Below are 24,233 nucleotides of genomic sequence, written 5' to 3' on the forward strand. Positions count from 1 at the left end.
TTTACTTCACTTGCCCCGGCTTGGGTAACCGGGGTAGTGTTTGTAAAAACTGTGTTGCCGGTATTCCCTCCAGTAGCTGGGGTTGTGGTTACCGGAGTCTCTTTAACCATCTTTCTAGAAGTTTGAAAAAACTGGAGAAAAATGAAGTTCTAGCTTTATGCACGGATGGCGCCAATGAAGAAACACCAGTCGAACCCCGACCGATTACTGGTAACCTAGGGGTTGGAGAGCTGTTTCCCACGAGGGGTTAGACCCTTGGAAGATGGTTCTTCTGATAACCTGCAAAACAGACACCGTGAGCTCGTCACTGAGAAGGGGGGGGTTCCTCCTTGTGACCACCCTCCGGCGTGAGAATCAGACTAGATTGCTCTTTAAATATAAAAGTATATTAAGAGATTGCTAGAGCAGATATCAGGTATATATGATGATAATATGATAAGATGAGATGGTCATACCATTTGGGGTATTTATAGCCGAAGGTAGGTTTCCAGGGGGTTTAGCCGGCCCAACACGCTACCAACTGTAACCTATGCACGTGCCCTGCCTGTGAGTGGTGGATAGGTAGCGGCTGACACAGAGCAGGCGTGTCGTGCACTCTTCCTCTTCTGCCAACAACAGGCTAGGCACGTGGTATGGCAGGAGTTGGTGGGTAGGCGGCGGCTATTGGTCACAGTGCTGTGGCGTGCTGTCTGCCATGCTGCTGTCAGTGAGCTGTCGCATTCTTGGTCAGATCTTTTGTCTGTACCTCGTCAGGTATCACACAAAAGATCCTCCATCATACGGACTGGCTCATTTAGGCGGGAGTTTTCCCCCTCCCGCCTTTGCTCATTCCTTCAGGTGACACTGGGGAGAGTTAAGTGCCTAGTGCGTGTAGCCATGCTGCGCGGGTGACCTTCACTCATGGCTTGTATCCGAGGCTGCGGGAACAGGCGGAGTCCTTCACCATGGGAGGCATTTCCTGCGGGACCAGCTTGCATACTGCGCGTAAGGACGTCACTTCTCTGAGCATGGTTGGTCCTGCGGATCCAGTTGGTCTCTGCGCAGACGTCCCTGTTTGAGGTGAGTCTTGCGGGTCCAACTGGGCTCTGCTGGGACCTACCTCTTCACAATCTTTAATCTAATCTGCTGATCAAATACAAGTTTTTATTGTTCATAATTCCGGTCAGTTCATCCTTAAAAGCAGGTAACTTATGATCTTCTTGTTATGATTCTAGTGGTAGATATAATTGAAACATACATTAGATCCGAAACCGAAAAAGCCAAACTGAAACAAAAGGTGACAGTTTGGTTTTATGTTTTTGTAAAAACAGAACTTACAGTTTGGTTTTCGTTTTGCATGTAATAAAAAAGGAACCAAATTGAATTTATAGATTTTCGTGTTTTTTTAAAGTAATTTATAAGAATTTAGTAAATACGGACTCAGATATTTTAACTCAAATGTATAACTCTGCTTCTTGTTTAGAGATTGCGGATCTGAGCTCGAGTTAGCATGAAACCGAAAAGACCGAACGGAAACTGAAAAATCCAAATTTTGGTTTTATGTTTTTGTAAAAACCAAGTTTACGTTTTGGTTTTGCATGTATTAAAAAACTGAACCAAGAGTTTATAGATTTTCATTTTTTTATGATTTTATAAGAATTTAGTAAATATGAAGTCAAGTATTTTAGCTCAAATGTATAATAATCAGTCGGTTATTAGTTAGCATATTGATTTAGGCCCAAATTCATTATTTTTTTGCCAGCTTTTTTCTCGGCCCAGAGTTTTCGAACCCAAACCAAAATCGAACGGTTTTAAAAAACTGTGTTTTGGTTTAAGCCCAAAACAACCCAAACCGAAAAGAAAAAACGAACAGTTTTTAAAAAGCAATACTCGGTCTTTGGTTCGGGTTTAGCCCAAAGCTGACCCAAACCGAAACTGAACGGTTTTCAAAAGGCGAAGTTCCAGTTTATGGTTTGGTTTTAGCCCAACACCGACCCAAAAAGAAAAACACGAAACCAAACGGTTTTCAAAATTTCTAAAACTGAAATTTCGAATATAGCCCAAAAAGAAAAAAAAAATGAAACCAAACGGTTTTCAAAATTTCGAAAACCGAAGTTTCGGTTTTAGCCCAAAACCGACCCAAACTGAACCGTGCACTCCCCTAGATCAAATCATGTTAACTAATAAGATATTTAACGATCACACGGTCACATTTTCGATAGGTCTCGCTTTGGTTCGGTTAAAACATATCAACTGTTATGATCATGATTCATGCCACTTATTAATGATGAAAAACAAGTTAAATTATTGGTACTAACAATTTTAACTAACTGAAACATATAGTAATCTGGCTTGTGACAGCCTGTGTTATTGCAACTTGCAATATATATATAATAGTACAGACTCATACAATCTATTAAATTATCATATAGTCCATACAGTTTTTCATACATTTTATCCATACTTATATTAAAATGTTGTAAAATCATATAAGTATTTGAGTTCATACAACTTTGCAATTTTTCTGATGTTTGTTTTTAGTGCACGAGGTTGAGCTTCGGATTGTAAACCAAACCGACATGAGTTGTAGCTGCTTCGGTTCCTCACGTGTGCAAAAGAAAGAGACAAGTACTCATACGGAATTGGAAGGTAGTTTTTGTAGTAATCAAAATTTATATTATCTCATTTAGAAGACTCCAATTATATATTCATTCATATGCATTTGTTTTGTTACTTAAGATTAAATATTTTCTATATTCTTAGTGGAATCTTATAAGAAAAATGTTACTATAAATAGGGCTGTAAACGAACCCAAGCGAACCAAACAGACTAACAGAGCCATGCTCATGTTCGTACCGTTAAGCTTTTATCGTACAAACGAACGGTTCACAAACACCTTGACCGAACGAATTTTTTTGTCCGTGTTCGTCAATGGCGAAGGATATTGAGGGCCAGGGGTGGCCCCGCCCCCCCCCCCCCCCCCCCGTTTTTTCACGCAACAGTGTAAATTTACCCGTTTTTGCCCGAAAATTTTATACGTAGTGTAAATTTACCCGATCTGGCCAAAAATTTGAGACCCCCCCCCTCGTTTATGTTTTTAAAAATACATTTTGGATTCGCTGCCCCCCCCCCCCCCACATTCGTGTCCAAGCTTCGCCACTGGTGTTCGTTCATTACAGAAATGAACTTGTTCGTGAATGGTTCACGAACACAAATGATGTTTTATATGATTTGGCTAACCGAGTATGGTCAGTGTCAATAGCTCCGGGTAGCAGGTTCGTGTTATTTTTTTTTTTGGAAATTAATCACATGATACTCATATATATTTTTGTTTTCTAGTTAATAATTTTGCTTAAATATATATGAAACGGTCAGAGAAGTCATTAAAAATAAAAAAATAATAATAAAAAAACCTTTAATGAACAAACAATAACGAACATAAACGAACACCTCTGTTCGTGTTCGTTCATTTCGTTAATCAAACAAACATAAACAAACTTCACACTGAACAGTTCACGAACCGTAACTCTAACCTTAAGTTGTTGCACAAATGCACAGGTTATTCTCTTGATAACATCAGGAACTTTTCATATAACGAATTACGACTCGCAACGTATAACTTTGATCGAAGTACCAAGATAGGGCGAGGAGGTTTCGGGGTCGTTTACAAGGTAACTTAATCCTAAACCGCTTCACTCAAGTTTTAATATTGTAATTATGTTAATATTAAAATTTTATTAAAACTTTAGGGGATCCTTAAGGATGGAACACAAGTAGCTATAAAGACACTTAGTGCCGAATCGAAGCAAGGGGCTCGTGAGTTTTTAGCGGAAGTTAACGCGATATCAAACGTCAAACATCAAAACCTCGTTGAGTTGATCGGATGTTGTGTTGAACGAACTCATCGGATTTTAGTCTACGAGTTTTTGGAAAATAACAGCCTTGACCATGCAATATTAAGTAAGCTTAGTAATAATATTAATTTAGGGGTGGCAAATATGACCCATTGGGTTGAATGGGTTGTATAAAAATGTATATAATGGGTCAAACTAAAAAAAGAAAATGATTGAAACGGGTCAAAGCAGGTTGACATTTCTCGAGTTTTTTTTTTTTATGGAACGAGAAAAACGGAGGAAACTTTCTGGTGTTTTTACCTTTTTAGTTTTTGATTTATATTTCGAGTTATGATTTTTTAATTATTTTTTTTGAATTTTTTAATGAGGGGTTTTTGAAACGGGTCAAAATGTGTTGAGATTTCAGAAATCCCTCATTAAAAAAATAATAATAATAATTACCTCGAAGAATGTCAACTCGCTTTGACCCGTTTCAATCACTTTCTTTTTAGTTTGACCCATTCTGACCCATTATATACATTTTTATATACAACCCATTCAACCCAATGGGTCCCATTTGCCACCCCTAAATATTATATACATTTAAACGCGCGTTACCCTTTTAGATTAATGTTAACAAGTATGCTATAATTTTATTACAGGAAAAAAGAGCAATATTAAAGAACTCAAATGGAAACAAAGATCGAAGATATTGATCGGTACTGCACGGGGACTTGCGTATCTTCATGAAGAACTTGAACCGCGCATTGTGCATAGAGATATTAAAGCTAGTAATATACTTCTAGACAAAGATTTCAATCCGAAAATTGGAGATTTTGGATTGGCTAAACTTTTCCCGGATACGATCACTCATATTAGCACAAAACTAGCCGGCACAACGTGAGTTCGCATTACTAATATCATATTCTTTTAAATATTTATGAGGGTTTTATTGTTTTAATGTTTTATGTTTACTACATGAATCTTGCTTGATGAAATTACGTTTTACCCTTCAGCGGTTATTTGGCTCCTGAATATGTATTGGGTGGTCGGTTGACTTTGAAAGCCGATGTTTATAGCTTCGGGGTCCTCATGCCGAGACAATAAGCGGTAGAAGTAGTTCATCGTCGAGCTGGGGTACAATGCAAAAGGTTCTATTAGAATGGGTAAGTCACTTTAAACGATATTTAATACATTATATATATATATATAGGATTGGGATCATGTGAGAACTATTTTGAAATTGAGAACTTTGAGAACCATTTTGGACCACAAAAAAAATCATAAAACAAAAAAAACGCAGAAATAAAAAAAGTAAAAAAACCAAAATTCTTATTTATCATCCCGGTTTCATAGAAAAAAAAAGTCTCGGTTTAGCTAAATTATACATATATGTATAGTATGTACATACATGTTTTTTTATTATACACATATGTACACTTTAAGGTAAATGATAATGTGCATATGTGTACATTACGTAACTAGAGATTAAATGAAATTATATTCATGTGTATAATATGAGTTTTTTTTTATGAAACCGGAATTAAATATAAGAATTTTGGTTTTTTTACTTTTTTAAAATTTTTGTTTTTTTTTTGTTTTATAGTTTTTTTAAAATATTTTTTAGAGGTTTTTCAGTGGTCCAAATGGTTCTCAAAGTTCTCAATTTTCAAGTAGTTCTCTTAGGATCCTTACCCTATAAATATATATATAATTTAAAAAACATAAATCTCGTTTCATAGGCATGGGAGCTCTACGAAGAGGGGAGACTATTAGAACTCGTGGATCCGAGCCTTAAAACATATCCTAAGGATGATGTTGTAAAGTATATAAAAGTGGCGTTTTTTTGTACTCAAGCGACTGCAAACCGAAGACCGATGATGAGTCAAGTTGTCAACATGCTGACAAGAAACATTAAACTTAACGAAAAGGAAATTACAGCGCCATCAATTTACCAGGATTCTAGCGACAACAAAGAGGTGTCGGGTGCTTCCACGAGCCGCATAATAAGTTCTTTCCCTTCCACCATTACCCAAGTGGTTCCTAGATGAACTCTAGTAATAAGCAGAATCAGTATATAGAATGACAGAAGTTAGTTAAGACGCGATAACTGTCTTAACTGTCATTTGTAGCCGACGGCTAATATATATTTTTAAATTTTTATATACAGTTTAGGTTTCCATGTTCGTATATTACTCGATATTTATCGTTTAATTAGTATGAGAGTAGCATTGCCTATTTTCGGGTTATTTAGATTTTAGAGTGTAATAACTAGTTCTTGTGAATGGGTTAGGGCTGTTCACTAGCCGAATCGAGCGAAGGCTTGCTCGTTGCTTGGCTGGTTTACAACCGAACCGAACGGCTGAAATTCGAACAGGGCGAGAACCGAAACGAGCCAAAATCGAAACGAGCCAAAATCGAATCGAGCATTTTTCGATAGAACGTCGAGCGATTTCGAGCATTTTTTTATTTCGTTTTTACTTTAAAATTTTCACTAAGAAACAAGTTTAAAGGCTGTAGTTCTATAAATGATATATTTTGTAAACAAATTAGTAGTTTTTAAACAAACGTATAATAGGCTATAAATTTTTAAGAGAAAGAAGTTTGAAGTGAGATATAATGAACATGTAAACAAACTTTTAATATTCTCAAAACTTGAATCGAACTAATAAAATCATAAAATTGACGGAATAAGAAAAATTTAAAAGGGTTTAAAAAATTGTATACGTATATGTTATATTTGTTGTCTATGTATTTATGTATTTGGTTATATATAACTATATATAAAAATATTCTAGCCGAACCGAACCAAGCAGACCTTTGCTCGTTGCTTGCCTCGTTTACAAACCAAACCGAGCAAAATGGCTCGTTTACAATCGAGCAAAAATACGAGCGAGCGTTTTTCAAGCAGTTTGGACGACCCTAGAATGGGTCAAGAAATTTGCATGTCCGACAAAAACCGACTTAAATTTGAATAAAAATTGAATCTGTCATGTTTATAACGCTAGAAAAATAAATTATTACAAGTGCCACACAGACAAGTGGAAGAAATTAAACCATGTCTCAGCATCATTAACATCAAAATAAAAACAAACAGTAATAACAAACTTTGACACAAATACGCGGTTCTACGAAACACAGCAACATAGTAAAATCGTTTAAATCTCTGCATCCACACACATAGAAGAAAATTATACGAAAAAAACTATCCTAAAATCTTTTAATCATAAAAAGATTTTGTATTTAGGCGGCAGCTTGTTCAACTGGTGCAGCAGCGGGAGCTTCAGCAGTACCATTCGTTAGGTGGTAGCGGTAGCAGTCGCATCTTTTCCATCTTTAGCAACTGTTTTATCATCTTTGGCGGCTTCCTTACCGTCTTTGGCAGGTGGCGGTGGTGGGACCATGTGAGCGGGCGGAGTGTGCTTAAGTTTGACCAAGATGTGACGCAGCCTTGAGAGATCGGTTGGTTTTCCAGGCTTGGGTCCTTGAATGACTGTAATGGATGGTTTCTTGTCTTTATCTTTCTTGCCTCGTTTTTCGATGTTGGGAACCTCACGAGGGATCAGCTCGGCGATTGCTTTCCAGTATTGTTTGTCAGCTTCTTTGTGGAATGTTTCTTGCTTGGCTACGTACATCTGTTACAAACAATGTTACCGACACATGAAGTTCAGTTTAACTACAATGTTGTAAAGATTAAAAAAAATTCTAAAAAAAGAATTAATTACCTTTTCGCCTTCTCTATTGGTGAGTTTGTTAGTTTCGATGCTTTTGAGTCTCTTTTCATGGAAAGCTTTAACATACTCTTCGCCTTCTTGAATGATCTGGATTCTTAACTCCTTCTCTTTGTTCTCCTTCTCCTCCAGTCGAATTGCATTTAGCCTGCACATGAAAAAAGCGATGTCCATCGGAAGATCTATCAGACATTCAAGATTGGATACCATCATGTGATTATGTGAGCTTATGCAGTTGACAAAAAATGTATTCTACGGCCGTATTTTATACATTTTCAGGGACTGTATATTTGTGATCGCCACTGAACGATTTAGTAATATTACAAACTTCTGTAAAACTTCTCGTTTATTCAACTAAGTCGGTAACTAAGATAAGTTAGTTAATAAATAGATATTAGAGTAGCTTCAAGTATTAAGGCTACTTAGTTGCCTGATCTCTTCGTTAAGAATGTGAGATTTTTAAGTATTAAGACTTCTTATAGTTTCTTGTTATGTGACTAATAGAAAGGTTTCTTCAAGTTTATAAAAAGAGACATGACCCACAACATCAATGCTTAGAAGTATTGAAGAGAATTCATGATTCGATTTAAGATAATTCCCTAATCCCTTTTATCTAGTTCTGTTTCAACGCCCAAGAGACCCAAGGCATTTTCATGATTCAAGGCATTCTGTGATTAAGTATTACTGTTGTTCATCCCCAACCCGGATTAATGATCGCCAAGACTTATCAAGATTATCAAACCAGATTAATGGCCATCAATAACTATAGCCGCAAGCCATGCACAAATAAACATTACTGTTTTGTTTAGATTTAACAGATGATTGATATTGAAAACTAGATTTATAAGAAGTATGTGTTGATCCTGCCACATACTTCCTACAAATCTAGTTTTCAATATTAATCATCTGTTACTTCAACCTAAATGATTAACATGCTGCAAATAAGTAAATAACACAATCAAAATCAAACTAATATCTACTTAAACAAAAAGTCAACAACAACTTCAATACACTCCCGTAAGTCAAACTCACTACACGTCTACTAAATCAAATACTAATCACATATTCACATCTAAGACAATTTCACCTATTCAGTTTATTACAATAATATCATTTTTTACTTCAACCTTAATGATTAACATGCTGCAAATAACACGATCAAAATCAGCCTAAGTTCTAATAAAATCTAATCTAATAAAGTTTCACCTAATCAGTTAATTACAGTAATATCAGATCCATAACACTAAAACCTATATGATTAGCATGCTGCAAATAACACAATCAAAATCAAACTAATAGGCACTTAAACAAGTCAACAACAACAACAACAACTTCAATACACTCCAGTAAGTCAAACTCACTACACGTCTACTAAATCAAATACTAATCACGTATTCACATCTAAGACAATTTCACCTAATCAGTTTATTACAATAATATCATCTGTTACTTCAACCTTGATGATTGACATGCTGCAAATAACACGATCAAAATTAACCTACTAGCTGCCTAAAACACATTTAAGGTCTAATCAGATCTAATCTAATACAACTCAGCTAATCAGTTAATAAGATCTAATGCAATTCACGAAGCGCAAAACCTTCCTAAAAATCTAGTATCTTCTATTAAACCTAAATAAACAGTAACAAATAGTCAAATACACCTAAATATCAACAGGCTCAATCAATTCCAAATAGTCAAACTCACAACACAAACACTATCAAATTCTAATCAGACTTAACACTAAAACCTAAATGATTAACATGCTGCAAATAACACGATCAAAATCAACATACTAGCTACTGCCTATATCACAATAATAAGTTCTAATCATATCTAATCTAATACAACTTCACCTAATCAGTTTATTACAATAATATCATATGTTACTTAAACCTAAATAATTAACAAGCTGCAAATAACAAGATCAAAACTAAACTACTAGCTGCCTATATCACAATAATACGTTCTAATCAGATCTAATCTTATACAACTTCACCTAGACAGTTAATTACAATAATATAATCTGTTACTTAAACCTAACTGATTAACAATCTGCAAATAACACGATCAAAATTAAACTAATAGCTGCCTATATCACAATAAGTTCTAATCAGATCTAATCTAATACAACCTCACCTAATCAGTTTATTACAATAATATCATATGTTACTTCAACCTAAATAATTAACAAGCTGCAAATAACACGATCATACTCAACCTACTAGCTGCTGCCTATATCACAATAATAAGTTCTAATCTAATACAGCTTCACCTAATCAGTTGATTACAATAATATCAGATCCATAGCAGTAAAGCCTAAATAATTAACATGCTGCAAACAACACAATCAAAATCAAACTAATAGCTAGTTAAACAACAACTTCAATACACTCCAGTAAGTCAAACTCACTACACCTAATCAGTTAATTACAATAATATAATCTGTTATTAAACCTTAATGATTCACAAGCTGCAAATAACACTATCAAAAATAAACTACTAGCTGCTGCCTATATCACAATAATAAGTTCTAATCAGATCTAATCTAACACTACTTCACCTAAACACTTAATAATAATTATAATAAAAATAATAATAATAACAATAACATCAGATCCAGAGCCTTAAAACCTCACCTCCTCCACTCACGAAGCGCGAATCCTTCCTCACGCATCTCAGTCGGCGGCGGAAGCACCGGTCCATCGGAACTAAACAAACCGTCAGCATCCTGACCTAAATCGTAATTACTCTGACTACCGTTCGAGATCGGAACAGAGTCAATCGGATCAGGATCCGGATGCGAAGTGAATCCGTAGGGATCCGGACTGTCGACTGACACGTGCTCGCCATACGACGGCGTATCGGCAGTTGAGAAGTTGGAGTCGAAGTAGCCTTCCTCGAATTGACCGGAGGATTGAATGTTAGTGGTGGTGGTGGAGTCTTCGCCGTCCACGCTGAAGGTATCGAAAGACATCGTTTTGGTTGATGGTTTAGTTTCTCTCTCTAGATTCTCTCGCTCTATTTTAATCTGTTTGGGTGGGTTTTTAGGCCGTTTTCGTGGAGGCTCACTTTTTATATTCATTGGGGGTTTTAGTTTTGTGTCCGTAAATTATTATTATTATTATTTATTATTATTATTATTATTATTATTATTATTATTATTATTATAGCGTGATTGTGATCAGTGGCGAAGTTTGGACTAAGATACCGGGGCGAACTCAAAATGTATACAAAATTTCACAAACGAATGGGTCGGGCTCAAATTTTCAACCGAAAACAGCTAAATTTACACTACGTATAAAAATTTTCGGCCAAAACAGCTAAATTTACACTACGTATAAAAAATTTCGAACAAAAACAGATAAATTTACACTACTGTGTAAAAAAAGGGGGGGACGGGACCACTCAGGGGCCTAAGCAACCTTCGCCATTGACCGTGATAATATTATTGTTGGCTGAATTACTGTCGAGTTGAAACTGGTTTCTTGATTTGTTTACAGTCAGTTTCGGTTCGGGTTACTATACGTTTTTGACCAGTTTTACTCAGTTTCGGTTTGGTTAACCAGTTTGAAACCGGTTTCGATAGTGAGAATTACAAAGAGGTTCCAAACATAGGGTTTCAAACCGGTTCGAATTTCGGGTCAGGTCGGTTAAACTTTTTTTTTTGCCTACGTCTACTAAAATCAAAATTTTATTTTATTTTATTTTCTTTTTCTTTTATGTTTATACTTGATATCTACGTTGTTAGTAAACTTTACTTAGGTAGTTAAATGAATTGATAAGTTAATATAGTTGGTTGTATTGTAGGGAATTTCATAGAGAAAGTTTAAGCTTATCAGGGCTATATCAACATTATTATTGAACTTTCTTAAATGTGTTATGACCTAATTGATCATTAGAGGAATGTATAAAATAAACGCACTAATCATGTATGTAAATAACTCTTGTTAAAAAGAATCATCAGTTATTAAATGATACTCATCTTCTATCCTACATCCATATTATTATTATGTTTTAAGTTAACATATGAACTAACATAGATGTGGATAAAAAGTAGTTTGAATTCAACAGATCATGCTTCATGCAAATGCTAAGCCATCCACCAATCATGCTTTCTTTGTACTTAAGACATGAAGGTTTAAACAGCTACCAAACTAACATTTTATTCATTAAAACCTTGGTGCTAGGAATCTTCTATCTTCTTCATCCATATTTTTATTTTTAACTTTTACACTTAACCCATTAATTATAGATTAGTACAGTAGTTTACTTATTAACATCTGAGAAAATAATAATTTTGAATTTCCAAAATATACATTAATTTACATTTTTTTACTTAGGAAGACCAGTAATGTATGCATAGAGTATCAAGAAAACATATTTATAACTTAATTATTATAAACATAATATTTTACATTTTTTACTTTAAACATAAAAGACTCCAAAAACGCAGCAGACCATCCGACGTGCCATGGTGAATTAGATCAGAGACAGGAGCCGCACGTAGCCAATGCCGTGCAGAGAGACGAGAGATTGCACGATGCAAAGGACAGGGAGGATGGGCACGGACAAAATCAATAACTTAACCAAATATCTTTTGCACCCTTGTGGGCTTGTCTATAACCATATCATCCACAGACAAAAAAATTGTAAAGCAAATTAAATTCCTTCCCAAAAATAAAAAAATTTACGTAGGGAAGTATAGCTTAAATAACCAAAAAAAAAACCGACCATCGACGGCAGCAACTACAAACTACAAAGTTACAATCATCATCGTCATCAACTTAAATGCAGCAAATCATCTTTGGCACGACGGTTGCTACTAAATGTCAAGCAACACCATTCATCATTCACCCCCAATCAAGAGCCCGTATCGATTGTCAATCCTAACGTTGCCGAGAGCTGTTAGCAGTTTCCCGACAACCCAAAGGTGCAGATAGAGCGGATATACTCTGCTTTGCTCGCATCTTTGTAACCACAGTCTTGACCCAGACGGTTTCATTCACAAACAGGTACTTAACTACCATCATGGTAAAGCAGTTTGATGTTAAGAATCAATCATCCATTTATACTCTGTTAGAAGATTTGTTAAGGAACGGGTGAAGAGTTCTTGGGGTATCTTGCTGACGAAGGCATTCTTTGCAGGACTCTTGGGTACTCCGGTCTAAACCGCTTAGGTGGCATTCCCTGAAATGACCTGGGAGAAGGTTGTCGTTTTTGAGGATATTGTCCGATTCTTGCTTTCAGATTAATAAAGGCAGTTTCTGCAGCCTGCATCTTAGCTTCATCCCATGTTAACCCGACACCCTTACCCCACACTTCACCATCTATTTCAACCTGAAAACACGACCAATATACAAAATGAAGAGATATATAGATATATAAAGATTCATAAGTAGGCCTGCAAACGAACCGAACGAGCACGAGCAAGGGCATGCTCGTGTCCGTTCATTTAACTTAGAACAAACACGAACACGAACACTTAATCGAACACATATTTTGTGTTCGTGTTCGTTTATTCAAAAAATGAACATGTTCGTGTTCTTTCACGTTCGTTTGTTTATCTTCTAAACGAACATAATTGAACAAAGATAAACAAAAAAAATTAACAAATATAAACAAATGTAAATAAACACAAACAAACATAAACGAACATAAATGAACACAAATGAACAAATATAAAACCATTAACTAGACAACTCTTGAAGGTAATATTTAATTATTTTCTATTAATATGTAAACGAACATAAATAAACGGACATAAATGTACATAAATAAACAAACATAAACAAACGTTCATGAACATAAATGAACGAACGAAACATGGGTTCATGTTCGTTTGTTTAATTAAACGAACACAATTTTTTTGTTCTTGTTCGTTCGTTTATTAAATAAACGAACTTCCCGCCAAACGGTTCACGAACAGTTCACCGAACGTTCGGTCCGTTTACATGCATATTCGTAAGTGAATAAACAATCACATGATATATCAGGTCAGCTGTACCTGTGCATATAATTCATTGTTCTGGCCCATACTAGATGATACTTGAGGCTGAGGTTGAAAGGTAAACCCCAAACCCTCCATCATGCACTGAAATGAGAAATTAGGTATTAGGTCAATGAGCATAGTGACTAATGACTTTTTAATAATATAATGAGATCTTACTAATTCATTAAGTGCAGCGATTGATCCTTTTCTAGGATTCTCTAGCTTAGCTGGTTCAGAAGCAGTTGCAAACGGTATAGATTCATGCCCGAAAGAATTGCCATCATTCATAAACCGTCCATCATCTACTGATTTTTGACGAGATAAATATTTATCTGCATCAACATTGCCTACAATCGTTAGAATTGTTGTTCACACTTGTTAGTTAATATACATCGTGACTATGGTCAGATAAAACATCAAAACATACAAAATATATAATAACAAAATTTTCAAATTTTAGTAGCAAAAATATACCTGCCAAATTCATAAGAGATGACTCAGCAGCTTGATGTTGAGCTTCCTTTCGGGTCCTTCCAGTTCCTTCACAGACTTTCTCACCAGCAAACCATACCTGTAAAAGACGATTGATTGTTTGACTCAGATTATTGCCTCGTAAATAACATACTAGAGTTTAAACGGGATCTCAAATTCAAATACCTCAATAGAAAACTGCAGGTCAATACTAGGAAGAAGAGCCGGCCTGAACTCCACCTGCATATGTAAACACATATTATAATCTGTAAACATAATGAATGTTTAAAAGCATTTGGTAAACAGGGATTTGTTATTTTAATACCTTGGCTCCGCATTTAAAGGCAATAAAGTGTAGATATTCAGCAGGAGATTCAGTAAAAGTATCATTGCCACCGTTTCGATATCCATCTCTCTGCTGCTGGATGATGATTGACCCAAGGAACTTCCCTCCCCTGGCCCTTCAAAATACAATAATTTCATTATTAAAAAAAATAAACTTATTTTCAAGTCCCACTACAAATATAATTAAACATGCAAAATTCACAGAACCATAAATCAAAATGATCAATGAAAATGTTTTCGCACACCATATATCTAGACTTTTATGGGAATTACAAACTTAAGTAAAAACTGAAACTTTTAACTGCATAATTATTACAGCTTCTGTATTTTTCATGGGTATTGCATGTACTGAGGATCCATTTTATCTAAAACGTATATCAAACTTTGAAATCAATTTTAATACTACACAATGTTTGTTTAATCTGGCGTACCAATTTTTTTCAAGCATTTTATGTACAAGTATTGACCAAAATATTAATGTGAAAAAGATCCAAATAAATTCATTTGGCTCACCTGGAAATGAGGGGTAAACAGGAGGTGAATGGCTTAACCTCATACTATCATCTCTTTGAAGAACCTGCAAATATTTACATGAATATATTCATATATATTTATAGCATATCAAACTAAATGATTAAGAACAGTAGAACCATTAATTACCTCCTTAGGAAGCCTCTGATTTTCAATAATTCTATCAGGCAGCATAGAAGGTTCAACCTTATGAACGAAAGGTGGTGGCATAAGATTGTGTTTTTTGTCAATATGCATAGGTTCAGAATGCATAGGAAATTCTTTAGGAGGTGGCGCTATTCGGTTCATCTGTCTTGGACCCATTTCTTCCCCCATCGGGAACCACCCGCCACGTGGCTCGACCCGAGGAGCAGGAACTTGCATTGGAGGCGGTGGTCTTACAGGAAACTGAGGTTGTGGTGGTGGTGGTGGTGGTTCAGTTGGGGTTTGTTCTCTCATGTCCATACCATGTTGTAAAATAAGGAGTCTGCGTCTTGTATCAGGGTCTAGTTCAGATTCTGGCACCTCACCTTCTTCCCGTGCAGGTGAACTGTGTAAGTTTGTTTCTTGATGGTTCAATTTAGTCAATGGTTCAAGTACAGGTGGTAGTTGCTTATTGGGATATTGGATGACTGACGCTGGAGTGACGATAGGAATTGATGCAGGTACAGGATTGTACTGGAAAGCTGTCTTAGGTACTGGATCAACTCTAGGCATCAGTGGAGCTATGGTTGATGCTATAGCCTCCTGGATGGTCAAAATAATAAAAGTTTTACTTATGATATAAATGTCACATCTAAAAATAGAATAGAATTGTTAAAAGATAAGTTACCTTTAACCTTCTTTCTACTTCAGCATCAGCCATTCCATCAAAACCAACTGATTCTTTATTCCAATTTATAGCCGAAGGATCGTCCTGGACAACGAGCAAGATTATATCACAACGGTTGCAAAAATAAAAGCCATAATTAAAAGTGCAAAAAAGAAGGAAAACTTAAGTATTTCGTGTCACAAACCTCAGAAATCAAATAGTTGCTCACATCTGGAGGCAATATATCTTTGATATCATCTTCATGTGCAACATCATTAATTCGTTGCAAAAGGACGTCATCAAACTCTCTGCTCAAAGACAGAACTTGTTATGCCAAAAGAACCAACAAATATACACTTATACTCAAAATAGTGGATATTAAACAAAAATTTAATAAGAAGTTCTGGAAAATGATGCACTTACTTGAAAAAACCACCTCTGACATTGCAAGCAACGTTTCTAGCAACACATAGGATAGGAACAGCACTGTTTGCCTAGAAGCACAAAATTAACAAATGAATATAATAGCAGGACACTATAAACAAAATTCTTATTTTTAATTAAGAAAATATACAATAAGATTAATGAGTGTAATAAGTTAATTACTTCAGCTTGAGGAGCATAATATGGAGCAAAAGCAGGAACAACATGAACACGGGGCTGATCTCTCTCATCCCACACTTTCAAACGATCATCAATAACTAATGACATCTTGGGATGGCAGTTTCCGTCTTGGAAAACATTAAAAAGTGACTTCTTCATACCTGTTAAATAAGAAATAAGCAATGCATTAGCCTTAAATTGCTCAAATAGCAATTATATGATATAAATGAAGAAACACAAACTAACCAGATTTCACACACACGATACGGTTCAATAACTCTTTTACGGTTATAAGATTTGAATCTGGATCAAGAAGCCTCCACATTTCCAAAGCATAATCTCGTTCAGCCATAGTACAAACATAAACCTCAAAACGTTTCCGTCCTCTTGCTATCAAGTAGCTTCTAAGATCCTCCCATGCAGGTCTCAATCGCACAAGGACACTCGTATCGCGAATCTTAAAAGCAAAAGAAAATTAATCAAGATATTTAATAAATAAATAAACAAAATAAAGTGTCCATATGTTAAAGAAATTATACCATTGGATTTATACGGGTAAGAATGATGTTTTTCTCTTGCAATCTTATGAGTGGGCGAACAAGAGTTTGATGGCTATCTGACAAAGCAGGGACAACCTCAGGCTGTGCTTTGATTACCTTGCCATTATCAACAACTTGATCACTTTCTGCATACTGCTTTAGTATATTTCTATCATCTTGATACCGTTTAATCTCAGAAAGCATGCCAGCAATGCGTTGTGGATCCATTTCACAACTTAATTTCCTTTGTAAAGCTTCAATTCTATCCTCAAATGATCTTGAAGTATTGGCCACTATAAGAGTCTCGTCAAGGTCAAATACAATGCCAAGACATCTTAGATTTAGCATGACAAGGCATGACTCATAAAGTCCAGGTGCAACGTTAAATCCCCAAAAACACGGAAGTAAATCATTTATCCTAGAGCGCATAGCTACCAAGTGTAGCTCGTCTCCACCAAGTGAAACAACAGCAGTCTGCATAAATTTCCAGATGAATAAGTCATTGCTTATAACAAAGCAATAAAAAAAATTACAGATTTACGCCTTAATAACGAATACTATCACACAATATGTGAAAAGAAAACTGTTTTTCAAAAGTATCCATACTTGTTCCGTTTGAAATTTCTTTGTTTACCCTGATTCAATGTCTCAGTGAACAAAAAAACACAGGACCATTATCCAGTAAACCAATTAAGAGTTTTCTTAAGCCTGATAGCAGCATAATCTAATGAAAAAATTGACTATGATGCTTCCAGTTCACTAAATGAAGTAAATTAAAAGGCAAGTGCCTAAACACAAATAGTTTATTCTTCAGACCAAATTATTCCAGTGGAATAAACCATATTACAAGTTTATGTACTTCAACAATATATTCAATCAAGAGTTCTCTCTCAAAACTGAAAAGTAATATCCACAGGTCCAAATTTGAGATGAAACTGCAAGTTACAAGTCTAATCAGTCCTTGTTTAAAAAATTGAAGTATATCTTCATTTGCAGTTATCAATAAAGAACAGTCCAATATTCAGAAAAATCCAAAATAATTCAGAAATCCTAACTTTAGTGCATCAGTTCTTCATCTAGTCAATCCAAAGTAAAATTATTTTAGTTGCAAAGCGGATTATAAACTGGTTCTTAATTCGTATATGTTAAAGAGTTAATTCCCAGAACTGAAAATTTATAGCCCAGATAAGTCCATGTTAAAGAATTTAAAATATGTTTTCATCTGTAATTTTCATTAAAACAACAGTCCAGAATTCAGAAAAACTCAGGAAAAATCAGAAACCTTAACTTATATATGAGTTCTTCATAAAGTCAATCCAAAGTATACAAAAATTGTTCAAAGTTCCAATTTTAGAATTTCTTCTAAGTTCTTCATTTGTAATTAATTATCAATAACAGACTGTCCAAAAATTCAAAAAATTTCAGAAAACCTAACTTTATTGTATATGAGTTCTTCATCAAGTCAATCCAAAGTACAAAGAAATTGTTCAAAGTTCCAATTTTTAAGTTTTCTTCTAAGTTTTTGATTTATTCTAATTATTTCTAAATTCTATGTTTTCTTATAAGTTTTTTTTTTTTTTATAATAGTTCAAAAGGCAAATCACATTTTAGTTTCCTTTATAACTACTTCTTTCATTATATAGAAACATAGATATTACATCAACATAGCAGGCAGGCGGGCAACAAGCTGCGCCGCCACCCCTTTCTGAATTGCAAACCCTAACCTGCTAAAGACATACCCCTGCCCCTTTTGAGTCGACACATTGCTATGCACAACCCGTTGGACCCTGGTTAGGAAACGGATGGTTCTGTTTTATTCCAAAAAATAACAAACAGTCCAAAATTCAGAAAACTTTAGATTCTTCATCAAGGAAATTATTCAAAGTTCCAATTTCAATTGTAATTATCAATTACAGAAACCGTAATAATAATTTCACTAAATACAAGTTCTTCATCTATCTGGTCAATTTTAGGCTTCCTTTTAATAGTCTCATCTTTGTCCACCAAAGTCCCCATAATAAAACACTTTCAGCTCAAATCAGCTCAAATTAAGTTTTAATTAATTAATTAATTAATTATTCAATTTCATCAGTTACTTTTACAAATTAGGGTTTATAATTATTATACCTTATTCTCCATGAGACAAGTTGAGTGCAAAACACTCAACGGCGAATTGGAACCATAACCGTTGTTCACGCTGCTCTCCAGTTTCAAGCATACACCACCGGCTGCTGCAGCCTGTGGTGGTGAAGTAGCAGTAGTAGTTGTTATCGTATGAAGCACAGCTAACGGCGAACATCTCTCACTCGGTGTGGAATAATATGATATCCGAATTCTATCCTTCAATTTCTCTCTAATATTCTGAACATTCAAATGATTTGGATTATAATATACCTCCACGTCACCAAGTAACCGTTCTCCGTCATACATAGCCACCACCGGTGTTTGTTTATACATTTTTCCTTCAATTAATCAAAAAATTATTAATTAAAAAATATAAAAATAAAAAAATATATCAAATATTATTATCTATCAGATCTCGGTTATCCGCTTCGTCATCTTCGATTTATTCGTGTTGTTTACAGTAATCATCAATCATGAAATAAAAAAATTATCGGATCTGTGTTATACCGTTCGATAGATCGCTAGATCGATAGGTCAATTGATCAATTGATTGATTGAATTCGATTCATCTTACGCGTAGTCTCAATTTAAGCATACATATTGTTTGAATTGAAAAAGCAAAATTAGGGCGAAATATATTAGATCTGTGACGGAGATGACGATGATGAGTGATTGGTTGTATTAGATTCGGAATTTTAGATCAATTTGGGGATGAACAGAAACCCTAGATAGATTAGATGCAGATTGCAGAGAGTCTGTATATATGTTTGTTTGTTGTATGTAATGTAATGTGTGTTTGGGTGATGATGTCATATATAGGGGTGTGGAGGCGTAGGATTAGGGTTGAATTTAAGGTTGGGTGGATATCCACCGTTGGATTAGGTTCGTTAGCTAGCCACCCCACCTTTTTTATTATTGTTTCTTTTTTTTTTAATATAAATTTAGGCACAAGTAAAAGTTCATGAATTCACACCAACTTGAATAATTGTGTCTTGATTGAAACTTTAAGTTGCGGAAACGGATAGAACTTTTTATAATGTTTTAAAAACCGGTATTTTACTTGTATCATATTGAATTAAAAAATGGTATAATCAGTTGAACTGGGTTATATTATGAGGTTTAACCGGTTGATAATTTATCTTATAATTTCCTATAAATGTAACTTCAATCCAAAAATAACCAAAAAATAAATGATTCCATAACAAAAAATGGTCCAAAAGTTAATACATATTAAAACAATAATGCAAAAACACTCAATTTTTGAAAAATAGTTCTAAAGTTTACAAGTTTAAATGTTAATTGTTGGGTTAAAAGTAATTTTGAAAAAACATTAGCTGCAAATATAAAAAATTCCTCGGACTTAAAACTGGTTCGCCGGTAAAAACCGGTATTTTAGACAAAAACCGTCAGTACGATGTTATAGAAAACCAGCCAAAAATACCGGACTCAAAATACTGGCATGTTGTGCGAAATCCGGTTCAACCGGCCGATTTGAACCGGTTTTTAAAACACTGAGTCTTTTTACGTTGGTGTTGAAGCTTGGGTTAAGTCATATGAGTGATTGGGCTCTATAATCTATATCCATAAAATTTTCGAATAAAATTGTAAAAATTTATTTCTACGAAGTAAAAAAATTATTTGAATATTTTATTTCTGGGTATTGAAAAAACATTGTTTTCGATTTTTTTTAATACCATATTTCCAGGTATTGAAAAAAACCATATTTTCAAGTTTTTTTGCCCATTTTTCCAGGTATATTCGGGTATATATTGGGTTTTTTAAGGGGTTGCACTTTTTCAGGGTATGAATCGGGTATTTGGATAACCCGGTTTCGGGTATGGAACTGATTTCTGTTTTCGGGTATTACCGAGTACAAATAGGGTTTGGTTCCAGGTACGTGATTTGGTACTGAAATGCATACACTATCCGTACCCTATGGATAGGGTCGCGTACGGGTTCGGGTTTTTTGTGCACCTCTACGTCAAACTAAGTAGGCTTGTTCGGGTATTTGAAATTTATGTGATCCGGTTCATGTTCGGATTTTGAGTATCTGACGATCGAATGACATTCTTCAACTTGAAAAAAGGCGTTAACATTGTATATGTATTAAAATGCAACTTGTGAGGCTGTGTTCTTGATGGTCGGTTAATTTGTATATGTTTTAGTTCGTTTATTATTTAGTTTTAACTGTTTATTTTAGAACTATCGATACTTCATACGTGTGTTATTGGATTTCAGGTCACAGGCGTTAAAGTACTCATTTTGGACCTGTTGTAACACGGAATGAAGACCCGGGATGTCCAGCACGCGAAACGAGAAGTTTAATGATATTGCTGGTGAGGAGACCCATCGCGATACGCGATGGGCTCCTTTCTGGTTAACCGGGGTGGTATGGGAAACCCCGGGGGGCAAAGGAGAAATTACATAGCCCCGGATCATGGTGTTAACAGTTGGTTTAGACCGACTATCTCAGATGGAGCATCCCCGTTGGTTTCACAGGAACGAGTGAAGTGACAGCAAACTTTTAAGTCCCGACCATCCTACATCAACATCGTTCCTCATTTCAACGGGATGGCTTCGGAAGACCCGTATTCGCACTTGATCGATTTTTCGGTTGTTTTTGGGTCTATTGGTGATGGTACGTTCGATCAGGATGAAGTCCGGTTGCGGTTATTCCAGTTCTCATTAAAAGACAAAGCGAAACTATGGTTTAACTCGTTACCAACACACAGTATCAGAAACTGGGCCGAGATGCAACAAGTCTTCCTAAACGAGTTCTATTCACAGTCGAAGACTACCGAGGCCCGTTCCGACATTCGTCACTTTTCACAGTTACCGGGTGAGTTATTCCATGAAGCTTTTACCAGGTATAAGGATATGATCAGAAAATGCCCACATCACAATATCGAACTGTGGGAACTGGTAAAATGCTTTGTTGATGGTTTGACATACGAGGACCGAAAGCATCTTAAGGCCTCGTGTAATAGTCAGTTGTTGAATCAGCCTGAGGAAGATGATTGGGAATATTTAGAGTTCATGTGTGAAGATTCCAAGGCAGAAGCAGCAGCTGAAAGACGAAGACGGGGTAATTCATCCAGATCGGTTAAGTCAGTCACTAGTGAGTCTGAAAGAATTACTGAGTTGGAACGTGAACTGGCTGAGTTGAAAAAGGGTAAGAAGAAAGAGGTCTGGAAAGTTGGTGTGAAATTCCCGGTTTGTGAAGATTGTGGTGAACTCGGGCATAAGACAGAAAATTGCCCCGAGTATTATGATGATGATGAGGAGGATGACACCGAGAAAGTTAATTATGCTTACGGGGATTCCAAAGGCCAAGGGTTAAATTCAAACACATATCACCCGGGCCTGAGAAATCACCCGAACTTTCGTTACGGGAATGCGTCTTCTCGGTTGAACCCGAATTTTCAGGGATCGAGTCAGAACAGATCGCAGGGTAATTACCGCCAGAGCGGTTATCAGCAGGGCTCGAGTAATCAGAATCGGGGGTATAACAGAGATGATAACCGGGGGGAAATATTTCGGGTAATCAGGATCAGCAGAAACGGTCCTCGGGTAATTCGGACGAGTCAGTACACTCGAAGTTGGATGCATTATTGAAAGTCATGACTGATCAGAAGGCCGAGACGAAACAACAGTTCGAGTTACGAGATAAATCATCGAAGGCAATGATGAAGCAAATTGGTCAGCTCGCTTCAGACATGGCGAAGTTACAAAAGAATGCGGGCCAACTTCCGAGTGACACCACAGTCAACCCGAATCATCACAGTTCCAGTTCGAAAAAGCACGTCAACCAGGTAAGTATTTTACGTAATGGTAAGAAATATGATAACAAGGTTGGGGGTCCACCACCTTTGGTTGATGGGGTGGTGGAAGAGATTGATGAAAATATCGTCAGTGATGACGAGCCGGAACCGATTGAATTAAATAAACCTAACAAAAGTGAAACTAAAAATAATAAATCGGTTCCGAAGGATGACACCAACAACTCCAAGGATAAGGAAAACGTAAAAACTGTTCCATATGCCGATGCTTTGTTGGCGCCATTAAAAGCGAAGATGGCATCAAAACGAGGCCCGCAACAAGAAGAAATGTGGGAAACGTTTAAACAAGTCAAAATTAGCATTCCTCTTTTAGATGCCATAAAACAAATTCCCGCCTATGCTAAGTATTTAAAGAATTGTGCACACAGAAAAGGAGTCATAAGATTCCTAAACAGATTGATTTTACCGACAATGTGAGTGCAATTCTTTCGGGTGCACTTCCACCCAAGCTACAAGATCCGGGAACGCCCATTATACCCATTCAAGTGGATGATTTTAAAATGACTCAGGCGCTTCTAGATCTTGGAGCTAGCATCAGTATTCTCCCGGGCAGTTTATATGACCAGTACGATTTTGGCCCGCTTCGTGCAGCTGCCACCATGGTTGTCTTGGCTGACCAGACACCGAAACTGCCCCGAGGAATATTGACAGACGTTATTGTCAAGGTGGAAGACTTTTACTTTCCAGATGACTTTTTAGTTCTCGATTATGTTTCGGGTGAGAGGACTAAACAGCCTACGGTTATCCTCGGTAGACCATTTTTGGCTACCGCAAATGCCAACATTAATTGTAGAAATTGTACTGTTGACATGGCATTCGGTAACCGTAAGCTGAGAATTAATGTTTTCACACATGGAGATAACTCTCCAGTCGATGACGAGTGTTTTATGGTCGATGTCATTGACGAGTGCATTCCACTATACGACTCTGTCGTCAGTTCGGATGGCACAACGGAGATGTGTTTTTTGTTTGACAGGTTACAGGTGGAAACAGACAAGTGCTGGAAGAGGAAGAGAAACAAATGGAGATCGCAGCTGTGCGAGGAGACCGTCCACCATGGTCAGTTCAGGTGGAACCGCTTCCCGAGAAGATTGATACCGAGTTGAAGTCATCAATGCTGGAAGCACCGAAAGTCGAGCTGAAAGAGCTCCCAAAGCATTTAAAATATGCTTTTCTTGGTAAGAATAATATATTGCTTGTTATTATAGCTTCTAACTTATCTGTTGAACAGGAAAATGCTTTGATGGAGGTGCTGGTTGCGAATAAAGAAGCAATCGGGTGGACGATAGCGGATTTGAAGGGAATCAGTCCCTCAATAGTGATGCACAAAATTTTAACATATCCGGCTGTCAAACCCGCACATGATGCTCAGCGGAGGTTGAACCCGAACATGAGGGAAGTGGTGAAGAAGGAGGTGCTTAAATGGTTAGATGCTGGTATTATCTTTGCCATATCA

General features: G+C 36.1%; 3 pseudogenes across 3 annotated transcripts; 1 reads left to right on the top strand and 2 right to left on the bottom strand.

Moving 5' to 3' along the window:
* The first annotated feature begins 1,116 nt into the window (after nucleotides 1-1,116).
* LOC143534920 (putative serine/threonine-protein kinase) lies at nucleotides 1,117-6,012 on the top strand (annotated as a pseudogene). Its single transcript, XR_013135625.1, has 7 exons — nucleotides 1,117-1,183; nucleotides 2,521-2,628; nucleotides 3,538-3,650; nucleotides 3,729-3,939; nucleotides 4,475-4,712; nucleotides 4,829-4,978; nucleotides 5,555-6,012. The product of XR_013135625.1 is annotated as a putative serine/threonine-protein kinase (transcript).
* Nucleotides 6,013-6,858: 846 nt separating this feature from the next.
* LOC143534946 (clathrin light chain 1-like) lies at nucleotides 6,859-10,666 on the bottom strand (annotated as a pseudogene). The gene is made up of 3 exons (XR_013135631.1): nucleotides 10,183-10,666; nucleotides 7,538-7,691; nucleotides 6,859-7,447 (listed from the first exon to the last, which is right to left on the bottom strand). The product of XR_013135631.1 is annotated as a clathrin light chain 1-like (transcript).
* Nucleotides 10,667-12,245: 1,579 nt separating this feature from the next.
* On the bottom strand, nucleotides 12,246-19,303 carry LOC143534947 (RNA polymerase II C-terminal domain phosphatase-like 1; annotated as a pseudogene). The gene is made up of 15 exons (XR_013135632.1): nucleotides 18,942-19,303; nucleotides 16,815-17,288; nucleotides 16,522-16,732; nucleotides 16,279-16,436; nucleotides 16,096-16,166; nucleotides 15,878-15,980; nucleotides 15,694-15,777; nucleotides 15,012-15,608; nucleotides 14,865-14,928; nucleotides 14,332-14,461; nucleotides 14,193-14,246; nucleotides 14,010-14,106; nucleotides 13,713-13,882; nucleotides 13,551-13,637; nucleotides 12,246-12,883 (listed from the first exon to the last, which is right to left on the bottom strand). The product of XR_013135632.1 is annotated as an RNA polymerase II C-terminal domain phosphatase-like 1 (transcript).
* Between the last annotated feature and the right edge of the window lie 4,930 nt (nucleotides 19,304-24,233).

Source organism: Bidens hawaiensis, unplaced genomic scaffold (genome assembly GCF_021521415.1).
Source record: "Bidens hawaiensis isolate Kalapana, Puna unplaced genomic scaffold, B.hawaiensis_p1.1 tig00010382_1, whole genome shotgun sequence".
NCBI lineage: Eukaryota > Viridiplantae > Streptophyta > Magnoliopsida > Asterales > Asteraceae > Bidens > Bidens hawaiensis.